The sequence below is a fragment of the Pseudophryne corroboree genome, chromosome 3, assembly GCF_028390025.1.
Source record: "Pseudophryne corroboree isolate aPseCor3 chromosome 3, aPseCor3.hap2, whole genome shotgun sequence".
Lineage (NCBI taxonomy): Eukaryota > Metazoa > Chordata > Amphibia > Anura > Myobatrachidae > Pseudophryne > Pseudophryne corroboree.
Genome location: NC_086446.1, coordinates 488,966,298 through 488,979,795, shown reverse-complemented (window position 1 = coordinate 488,979,795; position 13,498 = coordinate 488,966,298). Strand labels below are relative to the sequence as shown.

General features: G+C 38.9%; 3 pseudogenes; all 3 read right to left on the bottom strand.

Annotated features, from left to right (window-relative positions):
• Window positions 1-718: 718 nt before the first annotated feature.
• Window positions 719-839, bottom strand: LOC134897025 (5S ribosomal RNA; annotated as a pseudogene).
• Window positions 840-6,864: 6,025 nt separating this feature from the next.
• LOC134897024 (5S ribosomal RNA) lies at window positions 6,865-6,985 on the bottom strand (annotated as a pseudogene).
• Window positions 6,986-13,011: 6,026 nt separating this feature from the next.
• Window positions 13,012-13,132, bottom strand: LOC134897023 (5S ribosomal RNA; annotated as a pseudogene).
• Between the last annotated feature and the right edge of the window lie 366 nt (window positions 13,133-13,498).

Below are 13,498 nucleotides of genomic sequence, written 5' to 3'. Positions count from 1 at the left end.
AGAACAGCCAGTACCCAGGCCTGTTGATAATCCAAGTGGTCCCAGTCATGCTGTTGAGCAATCTTTCAGTGATGTACCTGACCCTGCAGTCAGAAGTTTGAAAAACAAAGATTGGAAACCCGCACTGGTCTTGTGATGTATGTGTGTAATGATAGTTATCTGTAAATACTGATAATAGAATTTAAGGTTCAAATCCTTATTTCGGGAGGCAGATACGTAAGGTAACACATTCCTATTAGTATCAAAAGACTACCCATCAGCGGTGCTCCCCCGAGTCAGTTAAACATGGTATAAACTTTAAGGAGAAAAAAGAAGACTCTTTTTTGGGAAGCACTCATATACAGATAATATTGTATGACTCCAATGTCAAAAAAATTTTTTTGCTAGCTAAAATAATGATTTTTATTAATTCTCATTAAAAATGATTATTGGGGAGTTCAAAAATAGGCGCCAGTGTATGTTTAAATAGTGACCCTGCGAAAATATAGGGAATAATATGCAGAATATAAGGTACCAATACCTAATTCTGGCCGGGATGGGTATATCCAGCTGTGGCTCAATCTGTAATTATAAATTGCTCATTTATTGGAAAAATGACCGTCATTTGTGAACTGCTATATATCCCAAATGGGAATTTTGATCCTAGCAGATAATTGAATCATAGGTCATAACCGAGACATAATTGGTGCTCTATTAGTAGTGACAGGTGGGCGGCAAATATTTGCAGTACCAGGGTGTTCCTTAGTAGTCTCCTATCCAAGTACTTAACCCGGCCCTCCACTGCTTGGCTTCCAAGATCAGATGAGATTGGGCATCTCCAGCGGGGTATGACCGCAGACCTTATGCTCACCCTTGTCACACTGTGTCCACAAATGTGCACAGATAAGAGCCGATTATTATTTGTCGTATGAGCCACAAATTTGAGAGAAACACAGCTGGTTTGATGTAAAGATAAGGGGGGGGGGGGGGGGTTTCTATCACAATTGATAGGATATATTCAAGAATTAAATACCCATCAGGGCTTAAGTGGTCGCAGTATGGGCAGGAAAAAACCTATATATTGCATAATTGTCACATACATGTAAATCTGACATTGAATAAATAATATTATTGTCATGCAAAAGGAAAAAAGGGACCTCCAAATTTGGTCTCCAAAGCCACAGGTTACATGCGTAGTTGCACTATAAATTCCATAGCTCAGCTGAGTAGTGAAAAAATACAGCTCTCAAAAAACTGATAGTGAATTAATATCAACTGAGGTGACACTGTATGTATTCATTGAGTGCCCATACAGTGTAAAGGAAAAAACAGAAAGCGTTTTTTGTTGTTTGAATGGGGTCCAAGCTTTGACAGATGTATCCACATCTGCTTTTTTTGATAAAGATGTGGACCCAAATTCCGTTAGATATGTATTCCTTTGATAATTAATATCACTTGATGTATTTTAGCAGTCTGTGTAACATATAGGCAAGATTTTACTAGTATTACTAATTACCTTTCCATATGCTGATGCATAGAATTAACCATATACAATTTAAGGTTTAGATCCTACTTGTGTGGAGAGGGAGATCCTGGTGTCTGGAGGGTGCCGGCCGCGTACGCCCGCGTCTGCCCACGTTGGGCTTGTTGTCGGGCTCCGGCCGCACTGTGCTTCCTGTTGTTCCGGTTTCCTAGGCGACGGACTTAGCCGTGAGCGGCTCGTTGCGGTCACGTGTGCGCACCACGTGACCGTGAGGTAATGTCCTGACGTACGTTTCGCATAAAGCTTGGTCACAGGGCGTCAGTAGGTTCTCACCTACTGGTTTGTCCTTATATTGGTGATACTGTGTACTGATTGGCTCTAAGCAGATGATTGATAGGTGATTCAGCCTATCATAGTCAGTATCGTATTTACAGGTTCCCATTGAGTATTATGTCCTGATTGACAGTTAGAGGGACCAATGAGCTAAAAGATGAGCGATCATATAGTTATTTATTTAAAAAAGAGCTGGTAGGATTAATTCTTTTGGTTAATATTTACAAGGGGTAAGGATAAGGTGACAGTATCATATGTGGAACAATTGATTACAGTATAGAAAACTTGACAGACACTGATTATTAAAAGCATGCACAGCACTTGTGTGCCTGTGCCATTATTAAAGTGGTTATGTACATATTAAGAAGGAAAAACAGATACAATTTTTATAAATGGTTATTTTCTTTATATATGTATATATGAATTTAAAATAGGGGTGTAAGTATAATATAGGTGAATAAATGATCGTGACTGCTAAACCTAGGAATGTCAAATTGATTATTATAATAATTATAAAATTGTGTTTAAAGGAACAAAACATATATTATTGTGAAATATATAATTGTGAGAAAAACTTTTGTATGTGGGGGAAGGGGGGGGGGGGAGGGAAAGGGGGGGTGGGGGGGAAAGAATGGATTTTTGGAGGGAGAGAAAGGGGAGGGAAAAAGGGGGGGTTTTGGGGGAGGTTTGGTGAGGGTTTGGGGGGGGGGTTGGGGGGGGCAAAGGAAAGGAGGGGGGACAGGTGATTGTGGGAGAATTATTGGATTAATATAATAATTATAGATAAATGTTATTAATAAAATTGAGTTTTAAATTAATTTAGTACCATTAGTAATGGTTGTGAACTAAGGTGTGAGCTGAATTATAGTATTCATACAATAGGTGCAGTTGATGATAAAATTAAATAGAGTGAATTAGAGGTTAGAAGAAGAAGAAGAAAAAAGAAGAAAAAGAAAAGGATAAGAAGAAAGGATATTAGAGCACTGGGATTGATGTATTCAGTTTAAGAAAACTCCATAATTGATGTTTTCATTCATACCAAACGGATGAATAGTGCCTAACTTAAAAATCCACTCACATTCTTTCTTCAAAAGGATATCAGTCAAGCTTCCACCTCGTATTCCGAGTTTGATTTTTTCGAGTCCAAAGACTCTAAGGTCCTCCCATCTGTTGTCATGATGTTGGTAGAAGTGGCGTGCTACTGTGGTCAGTGGTTTCATCTTTCTTTTATCAGAGGTGGCATTACGTATAGTCCCAATGTGTTCTAAGACACGTTGTTTCAGTGGGCGAGTGGTCATACCCACATATTTTTTATCACAACTGCATTTGATACAATAGATGACACCTTCAGTCAGACAGTTCATGTAGTCATTAATTTTGAGTTCTGACCCATATTTGTCTTTTACTTCCTTCACTGCTTCAATATGTCTGCAAGCTTTGCATCTACCACAGGGATATGTTCCTGTTGTGGTGTTTTTCTTTGTTGGTATTCTTTGAAAATGACTTTGGACCAAATGGTCTTTTAAATTTCTGGACCTTCGCCAACTCATGGAGACGCGTGTGCCCAGTTTTTCTGTTAAGTCGGGGTCAGTATGCAATACATGCCAATGTTTTTGTATTGCTTCACTGACTTCCTTCCATTCATGGCAATAATTACCCACGAATCTGATGGTATTTGTGTTTTGTATTGTTTCTTTCTTCTTAAAGATGATATCCTCCCTGGGGACAAACTCTGCATTCCGAGAGGCTTTTTTTATTGAAGTATTACTGTACCCTCTTTCACGTAATCGTTGGGCTAGTTCTATACTCTGTTTTTTGAATTTGTGATCATCTGAGCAATTCCTGCGAAGACGCAGGAATTCTCCTTTTGGTATGTTTTCTATGGTGGGATGAAAGTGTGAACTAGTCTGATGCAGCAGGGTGTTTGTCGCAGTGGTTTTACGGTACAGACTTGTGGCGATCATTCCTTCTGGGTCCTTATATAGCATTAGGTCCAAGAAAGGTAGCTCCGTTTGGCTGATGTTGTGGGTAAGGCGAAGGTTAAGATTGTTGTCATTTAGGCACTCTATGAACTGGTGTAACAGTTGTAGGTCCCCTTCCCATATCAAAAAGATATCATCTATATATCTTGTCCACATGATGATATTAGATGTAAAATCATCATGGGTATCCTTGAAGACGAATTCTTTCTCCCACCATCCTAAGAAGATGTTCGCATAGGTGGGCGCACAGGCTGCCCCCATAGCAGTACCCCGCGTTTGGAGGTAAAATCTGTCATTGAATACAAAAAAGTTATAATGCAATACAAAGTGCAACAGTTTGATCAGAAAAGTGTGAAAATCCTCCCAGCCTTCATTGTGCAGAAAATGTTCGACTGCTGCTATGCCCTCTGTGTGACCAATTGAGGTATATAGTGCTTCTACGTCTAATGATACCAGGTATTGGTTATCCTCCAATTTCACATCGTGTAATTTCCTAAGTATATCTGCTGTGTCTTGTATATATGAAGGAAGGCCCAGTACAAGATGTCTAAGATGCAAATCCAAAAAGATGCTAGCCTTTTCGGTTAGTCCTCCTATACCTGATACTATTGGTCGTCCAGGTGGTTTTAGTATATTTTTATGCACTTTTGGCAGCATGTAATATGTGGGAATTTTTGGATTCTGAATATGTAAATATTCATATTCTTGTTTTGTAATTAATCCTTGTTCTCGGGCCTGAGTAATAATTTTGCAATAGACCGACATATAGTTATCCAGAGGGTTAAGAAGTATTCTTTTGTAACAGTCAGTGGATTCTAATTGACGTAATGCTTCATTAATATAGTCTGTTTTTGGCCAGATCACAATATTGCCTCCTTTGTCCGAGGGCTTGATTAGGACATCCTGCCATGTTTGTATCTCCCTCATGGCTTTTCTTTCTTGATACGTCATATTTGAGTGGCGGAAATGTTTTTTATTGGTATGGATGAGATCAAATTCTTTTGCAACTAATTTTTGAAATACCTGAACTTCTGGACATATTTGTTCTGGTGGGTAATATGTGGATTTCTTCTTAATAACTGGTCTGATAGGTGGTCTATGGTCCATACGATTAGACCTGTCTTGGTCTTGTTGTAATTCATATAATGCAGTCAGTGCTTCTTCCTCCATTGCTTGAAGATCTGGGGTTGCGGTTTCTTCTATTTCAGGGGTTTCTCCTCTTGTAGTAGTGGGAGTCGTTTTATCACTATAAAGTTTTGTCAGGATTAATTTCCTTCCAAATAGTTTCAGGTCCTTCTCCCATCTGAACCTTTCAAAGTGTCCCGTGGGAGAAAATGTCAGACCTTTACTTAATATGGATTTTTGTGCATCTGTAAGTATATGTTCAGAAAGATTGATAATTTTAAGTTTATTATCATACTGTGTATTTTCCACCATAGTCAGAGGACTGGTGGTTGTCATCTCCTCTGTGTATTTCGGGTCAGAGGGGGTGAGAAATCCCATTGTTGCTGACCTCTTCTTCCTCTTCCGCCCCCTCCTCGTCTTCCTCCTCTTTGTCTTCCTCGTACCCTCCCTGTTCGGGGGTTCCCTAAAAAAGAAGTGGAAGAGGTAGTAGAGGGGGAGGGAATATATTGGTTGCTACTTGCTTGTCCTCTAGATCCTAAACGTTTTTCGGGTACGTAGTCAGCAGTGTCTTCTGTTCCAGATGTTTCCGCCTCTGAAGATGAATATTCACCTGTATATTGGGTTGTATTTCTTTTCCAGTTAGACCTTTGCCATTTGAAAACTCTTCCCGAGGCAAAGTCCTTTTTGTCTCTGGCGTATTTTGTTCGTTTGCGATCTATGATGGATTGTTCATATACCTGTAATTCTTGTTTGTTGTGTTCAAAACACTTCTGGAACTGTAAATCCTTTTCCCAAGTTTCTAATTTTTTGCCCAGGTCTTCCAACTCACGTTCGCATTCTTCCAGTATCAAGTTGTTATGTTTAGTTAAAATGTTCATAAGATCACTTGAACATTTTAAAAGAGTGTTTTCCCATTCCTTCTTCAAATTTTCACTCGCTAAATCGAATGCCGGAAAGATTCTTGGACGAAGGCCTCTGGGCGATATTTTATTTTTAATGTAATTTTCCAGAGTTGTGAGGTCCCAGGTGGTCCTAATTTGTTTGCGTAGCAGCCCATTCAGTTTGTGAAAGTCTGATTCCCAACTGATATGAGGTTCATTATCTGTGATTTCACTCGGAAAGATATCATCTAGATTATCCTTATTTTTGCGTCTTGAACTCAGCTCTTGTTTAAGATTAAAACTCATATTTCATGAGAGAACTCCCGAAGAAAAGAAAGATAGAGAGAAAAAATAATAATAATAAGGAACAGAGATTTCCTAAAGAAGGAATATCTGTTACCTTTATATTACCGTGCAGGTGTTTCCGGGAAGACTGGTGACCAGTCACAAATACAGTTATTTGAAAAACAAAGATTGGAAACCCGCACTGGTCTTGTGATGTATGTGTGTAATGATAGTTATCTGTAAATACTGATAATAGAATTTAAGGTTCAAATCCTTATTTCGGGAGGCAGATACGTAAGGTAACACATTCCTATTAGTATCAAAAGACTACCCATCAGCGGTGCTCCCCCGAGTCAGTTAAACATGGTATAAACTTTAAGGAGAAAAAAGAAGACTCTTTTTTGGGAAGCACTCATATACAGATAATATTGTATGACTCCAATGTCAAAAAAAATTTTTTGCTAGCTAAAATAATGATTTTTATTAATTCTCATTAAAAATGATTATTGGGGAGTTCAAAAATAGGCGCCAGTGTATGTTTAAATAGTGACCCTGCGAAAATATAGGGAATAATATGCAGAATATAAGGTACCAATACCTAATTCTGGCCGGGATGGGTATATCCAGCTGTGGCTCAATCTGTAATTATAAATTGCTCATTTATTGGAAAAATGACCGTCATTTGTGAACTGCTATATATCCCAAATGGGAATTTTGATCCTAGCAGATAATTGAATCATAGGTCATAACCGAGACATAATTGGTGCTCTATTAGTAGTGACAGGTGGGCGGCAAATATTTGCAGTACCAGGGTGTTCCTTAGTAGTCTCCTATCCAAGTACTTAACCCGGCCCTCCACTGCTTGGCTTCCAAGATCAGATGAGATTGGGCATCTCCAGCGGGGTATGACCGCAGACCTTATGCTCACCCTTGTCACACTGTGTCCACAAATGTGCACAGATAAGAGCCGATTATTATTTGTCGTATGAGCCACAAATTTGAGAGAAACACAGCTGGTTTGATGTAAAGATAAGGGGGGGGGGGGGGTTTCTATCACAATTGATAGGATATATTCAAGAATTAAATACCCATCAGGGCTTAAGTGGTCGCAGTATGGGCAGGAAAAAACCTATATATTGCATAATTGTCACATACATGTAAATCTGACATTGAATAAATAATATTATTGTCATGCAAAAGGAAAAAAGGGACCTCCAAATTTGGTCTCCAAAGCCACAGGTTACATGCGTAGTTGCACTATAAATTCCATAGCTCAGCTGAGTAGTGAAAAAATACAGCTCTCAAAAAACTGATAGTGAATTAATATCAACTGAGGTGACACTGTATGTATTCATTGAGTGCCCATACAGTGTAAAGGAAAAAACAGAAAGCGTTTTTTGTTGTTTGAATGGGGTCCAAGCTTTGACAGATGTATCCACATCTGCTTTTTTTGATAAAGATGTGGACCCAAATTCCGTTAGATATGTATTCCTTTGATAATTAATATCACTTGATGTATTTTAGCAGTCTGTGTAACATATAGGCAAGATTTTACTAGTATTACTAATTACCTTTCCATATGCTGATGCATAGAATTAACCATATACAATTTAAGGTTTAGATCCTACTTGTGTGGAGAGGGAGATCCTGGTGTCTGGAGGGTGCCGGCCGCGTACGCCCGCGTCTGCCCACGTTGGGCTTGTTGTCGGGCTCCGGCCGCACTGTGCTTCCTGTTGTTCCGGTTTCCTAGGCGACGGACTTAGCCGTGAGCGGCTCGTTGCGGTCACGTGTGCGCACCACGTGACCGTGAGGTAATGTCCTGACGTACGTTTCGCATAAAGCTTGGTCACAGGGCGTCAGTAGGTTCTCACCTACTGGTTTGTCCTTATATTGGTGATACTGTGTACTGATTGGCTCTAAGCAGATGATTGATAGGTGATTCAGCCTATCATAGTCAGTATCGTATTTACAGGTTCCCATTGAGTATTATGTCCTGATTGACAGTTAGAGGGACCAATGAGCTAAAAGATGAGCGATCATATAGTTATTTATTTAAAAAAGAGCTGGTAGGATTAATTCTTTTGGTTAATATTTACAAGGGGTAAGGATAAGGTGACAGTATCATATGTGGAACAATTGATTACAGTATAGAAAACTTGACAGACACTGATTATTAAAAGCATGCACAGCACTTGTGTGCCTGTGCCATTATTAAAGTGGTTATGTACATATTAAGAAGGAAAAACAGATACAATTTTTATAAATGGTTATTTTCTTTATATATGTATATATGAATTTAAAATAGGGGTGTAAGTATAATATAGGTGAATAAATGATCGTGACTGCTAAACCTAGGAATGTCAAATTGATTATTATAATAATTATAAAATTGTGTTTAAAGGAACAAAACATATATTATTGTGAAATATATAATTGTGAGAAAACCTTTTGTATGTGGGGGAAGGGGGGGGGGGAGGGAAAGGGGGGGTGGGGGGGAAAGAATGGATTTTTGGAGGGAGAGAAAGGGGAGGGAAAAAGGGGGGGTTTTGGGGGAGGTTTGGTGAGGGTTTGGGGGGGGGGGGGGTTGGGGGGGGCAAAGGAAAGGAGGGGGGACAGGTGATTGTGGGAGAATTATTGGATTAATATAATAATTATAGATAAATGTTATTAATAAAATTGAGTTTTAAATTAATTTAGTACCATTAGTAATGGTTGTGAACTAAGGTGTGAGCTGAATTATAGTATTCATACAATAGGTGCAGTTGATGATAAAATTAAATAGAGTGAATTAGAGGTTAGAAGAAGAAGAAGAAAAAAGAAGAAAAAGAAAAGGATAAGAAGAAAGGATATTAGAGCACTGGGATTGATGTATTCAGTTTAAGAAAACTCCATAATTGATGTTTTCATTCATACCAAACGGATGAATAGTGCCTAACTTAAAAATCCACTCACATTCTTTCTTCAAAAGGATATCAGTCAAGCTTCCACCTCGTATTCCGAGTTTGATTTTTTCGAGTCCAAAGACTCTAAGGTCCTCCCATCTGTTGTCATGATGTTGGTAGAAGTGGCGTGCTACTGTGGTCAGTGGTTTCATCTTTCTTTTATCAGAGGTGGCATTACGTATAGTCCCAATGTGTTCTAAGACACGTTGTTTCAGTGGGCGAGTGGTCATACCCACATATTTTTTATCACAACTGCATTTGATACAATAGATGACACCTTCAGTCAGACAGTTCATGTAGTCATTAATTTTGAGTTCTGACCCATATTTGTCTTTTACTTCCTTCACTGCTTCAATATGTCTGCAAGCTTTGCATCTACCACAGGGATATGTTCCTGTTGTGGTGTTTTTCTTTGTTGGTATTCTTTGAAAATGACTTTGGACCAAATGGTCTTTTAAATTTCTGGACCTTCGCCAACTCATGGAGACGCGTGTGCCCAGTTTTTCTGTTAAGTCGGGGTCAGTATGCAATACATGCCAATGTTTTTGTATTGCTTCACTGACTTCCTTCCATTCATGGCAATAATTACCCACGAATCTGATGGTATTTGTGTTTTGTATTGTTTCTTTCTTCTTAAAGATGATATCCTCCCTGGGGACAAACTCTGCATTCCGAGAGGCTTTTTTTATTGAAGTATTACTGTACCCTCTTTCACGTAATCGTTGGGCTAGTTCTATACTCTGTTTTTTGAATTTGTGATCATCTGAGCAATTCCTGCGAAGACGCAGGAATTCTCCTTTTGGTATGTTTTCTATGGTGGGATGAAAGTGTGAACTAGTCTGATGCAGCAGGGTGTTTGTCGCAGTGGTTTTACGGTACAGACTTGTGGCGATCATTCCTTCTGGGTCCTTATATAGCATTAGGTCCAAGAAAGGTAGCTCCGTTTGGCTGATGTTGTGGGTAAGGCGAAGGTTAAGATTGTTGTCATTTAGGCACTCTATGAACTGGTGTAACAGTTGTAGGTCCCCTTCCCATATCAAAAAGATATCATCTATATATCTTGTCCACATGATGATATTAGATGTAAAATCATCATGGGTATCCTTGAAGACGAATTCTTTCTCCCACCATCCTAAGAAGATGTTCGCATAGGTGGGCGCACAGGCTGCCCCCATAGCAGTACCCCGCGTTTGGAGGTAAAATCTGTCATTGAATACAAAAAAGTTATAATGCAATACAAAGTGCAACAGTTTGATCAGAAAAGTGTGAAAATCCTCCCAGCCTTCATTGTGCAGAAAATGTTCGACTGCTGCTATGCCCTCTGTGTGACCAATTGAGGTATATAGTGCTTCTACGTCTAATGATACCAGGTATTGGTTATCCTCCAATTTCACATCGTGTAATTTCCTAAGTATATCTGCTGTGTCTTGTATATATGAAGGAAGGCCCAGTACAAGATGTCTAAGATGCAAATCCAAAAAGATGCTAGCCTTTTCGGTTAGTCCTCCTATACCTGATACTATTGGTCGTCCAGGTGGTTTTAGTATATTTTTATGCACTTTTGGCAGCATGTAATATGTGGGAATTTTTGGATTCTGAATATGTAAATATTCATATTCTTGTTTTGTAATTAATCCTTGTTCTCGGGCCTGAGTAATAATTTTGCAATAGACCGACATATAGTTATCCAGAGGGTTAAGAAGTATTCTTTTGTAACAGTCAGTGGATTCTAATTGACGTAATGCTTCATTAATATAGTCTGTTTTTGGCCAGATCACAATATTGCCTCCTTTGTCCGAGGGCTTGATTAGGACATCCTGCCATGTTTGTATCTCCCTCATGGCTTTTCTTTCTTGATACGTCATATTTGAGTGGCGGAAATGTTTTTTATTGGTATGGATGAGATCAAATTCTTTTGCAACTAATTTTTGAAATACCTGAACTTCTGGACATATTTGTTCTGGTGGGTAATATGTGGATTTCTTCTTAATAACTGGTCTGATAGGTGGTCTATGGTCCATACGATTAGACCTGTCTTGGTCTTGTTGTAATTCATATAATGCAGTCAGTGCTTCTTCCTCCATTGCTTGAAGATCTGGGGTTGCGGTTTCTTCTATTTCAGGGGTTTCTCCTCTTGTAGTAGTGGGAGTCGTTTTATCACTATAAAGTTTTGTCAGGATTAATTTCCTTCCAAATAGTTTCAGGTCCTTCTCCCATCTGAACCTTTCAAAGTGTCCCGTGGGAGAAAATGTCAGACCTTTACTTAATGTGGATTTTTGTGCATCTGTAAGTATATGTTCAGAAAGATTGATAATTTTAAGTTTATTATCATACTGTGTATTTTCCACCATAGTCAGAGGACTGGTGGTTGTCATCTCCTCTGTGTATTTCGGGTCAGAGGGGGTGAGAAATCCCATTGTTGCTGACCTCTTCTTCCTCTTCCGCCCCCTCCTCGTCTTCCTCCTCTTTGTCTTCCTCGTACCCTCCCTGTTCGGGGGTTCCCTAAAAAAGAAGTGGAAGAGGTAGTAGAGGGGGAGGGAATATATTGGTTGCTACTTGCTTGTCCTCTAGATCCTAAACGTTTTTCGGGTACGTAGTCAGCAGTGTCTTCTGTTCCAGATGTTTCCGCCTCTGAAGATGAATATTCACCTGTATATTGGGTTGTATTTCTTTTCCAGTTAGACCTTTGCCATTTGAAAACTCTTCCCGAGGCAAAGTCCTTTTTGTCTCTGGCGTATTTTGTTCGTTTGCGATCTATGATGGATTGTTCATATACCTGTAATTCTTGTTTGTTGTGTTCAAAACACTTCTGGAACTGTAAATCCTTTTCCCAAGTTTCTAATTTTTTGCCCAGGTCTTCCAACTCACGTTCGCATTCTTCCAGTATCAAGTTGTTATGTTTAGTTAAAATGTTCATAAGATCACTTGAACATTTTAAAAGAGTGTTTTCCCATTCCTTCTTCAAATTTTCACTCGCTAAATCGAATGCCGGAAAGATTCTTGGACGAAGGCCTCTGGGCGATATTTTATTTTTAATGTAATTTTCCAGAGTTGTGAGGTCCCAGGTGGTCCTAATTTGTTTGCGTAGCAGCCCATTCAGTTTGTGAAAGTCTGATTCCCAACTGATATGAGGTTCATTATCTGTGATTTCACTCGGAAAGATATCATCTAGATTATCCTTATTTTTGCGTCTTGAACTCAGCTCTTGTTTAAGATTAAAACTCATATTTCATGAGAGAACTCCCGAAGAAAAGAAAGATAGAGAGAAAAAATAATAATAATAAGGAACAGAGATTTCCTAAAGAAGGAATATCTGTTACCTTTATATTACCGTGCAGGTGTTTCCGGGAAGACTGGTGACCAGTCACAAATACAGTTATTTGAAAAACAAAGATTGGAAACCCGCACTGGTCTTGTGATGTATGTGTGTAATGATAGTTATCTGTAAATACTGATAATAGAATTTAAGGTTCAAATCCTTATTTCGGGAGGCAGATACGTAAGGTAACACATTCCTATTAGTATCAAAAGACTACCCATCAGCGGTGCTCCCCCGAGTCAGTTAAACATGGTATAAACTTTAAGGAGAAAAAAGAAGACTCTTTTTTGGGAAGCACTCATATACAGATAATATTGTATGACTCCAATGTCAAAAAAATTTTTTTGCTAGCTAAAATAATGATTTTTATTAATTCTCATTAAAAATGATTATTGGGGAGTTCAAAAATAGGCGCCAGTGTATGTTTAAATAGTGACCCTGCGAAAATATAGGGAATAATATGCAGAATATAAGGTACCAATACCTAATTCTGGCCGGGATGGGTATATCCAGCTGTGGCTCAATCTGTAATTATAAATTGCTCATTTATTGGAAAAATGACCGTCATTTGTGAACTGCTATATATCCCAAATGGGAATTTTGATCCTAGCAGATAATTGAATCATAGGTCATAACCGAGACATAATTGGTGCTCTATTAGTAGTGACAGGTGGGCGGCAAATATTTGCAGTACCAGGGTGTTCCTTAGTAGTCTCCTATCCAAGTACTTAACCCGGCCCTCCACTGCTTGGCTTCCAAGATCAGATGAGATTGGGCATCTCCAGCGGGGTATGACCGCAGACCTTATGCTCACCCTTGTCACACTGTGTCCACAAATGTGCACAGATAAGAGCCGATTATTATTTGTCGTATGAGCCACAAATTTGAGAGAAACACAGCTGGTTTGATGTAAAGATAAGGGGGGGGGGGGGGTTTCTATCACAATTGATAGGATATATTCAAGAATTAAATACCCATCAGGGCTTAAGTGGTCGCAGTATGGGCAGGAAAAAACCTATATATTGCATAATTGTCACATACATGTAAATCTGACATTGAATAAATAATATTATTGTCATGCAAAAGGAAAAAAGGGACCTCCAAATTTGGTCTCCAAAGCCACAGGTTACATGCGTAGTTGCACTATAAATTCCATAGCTCAGCTGAGT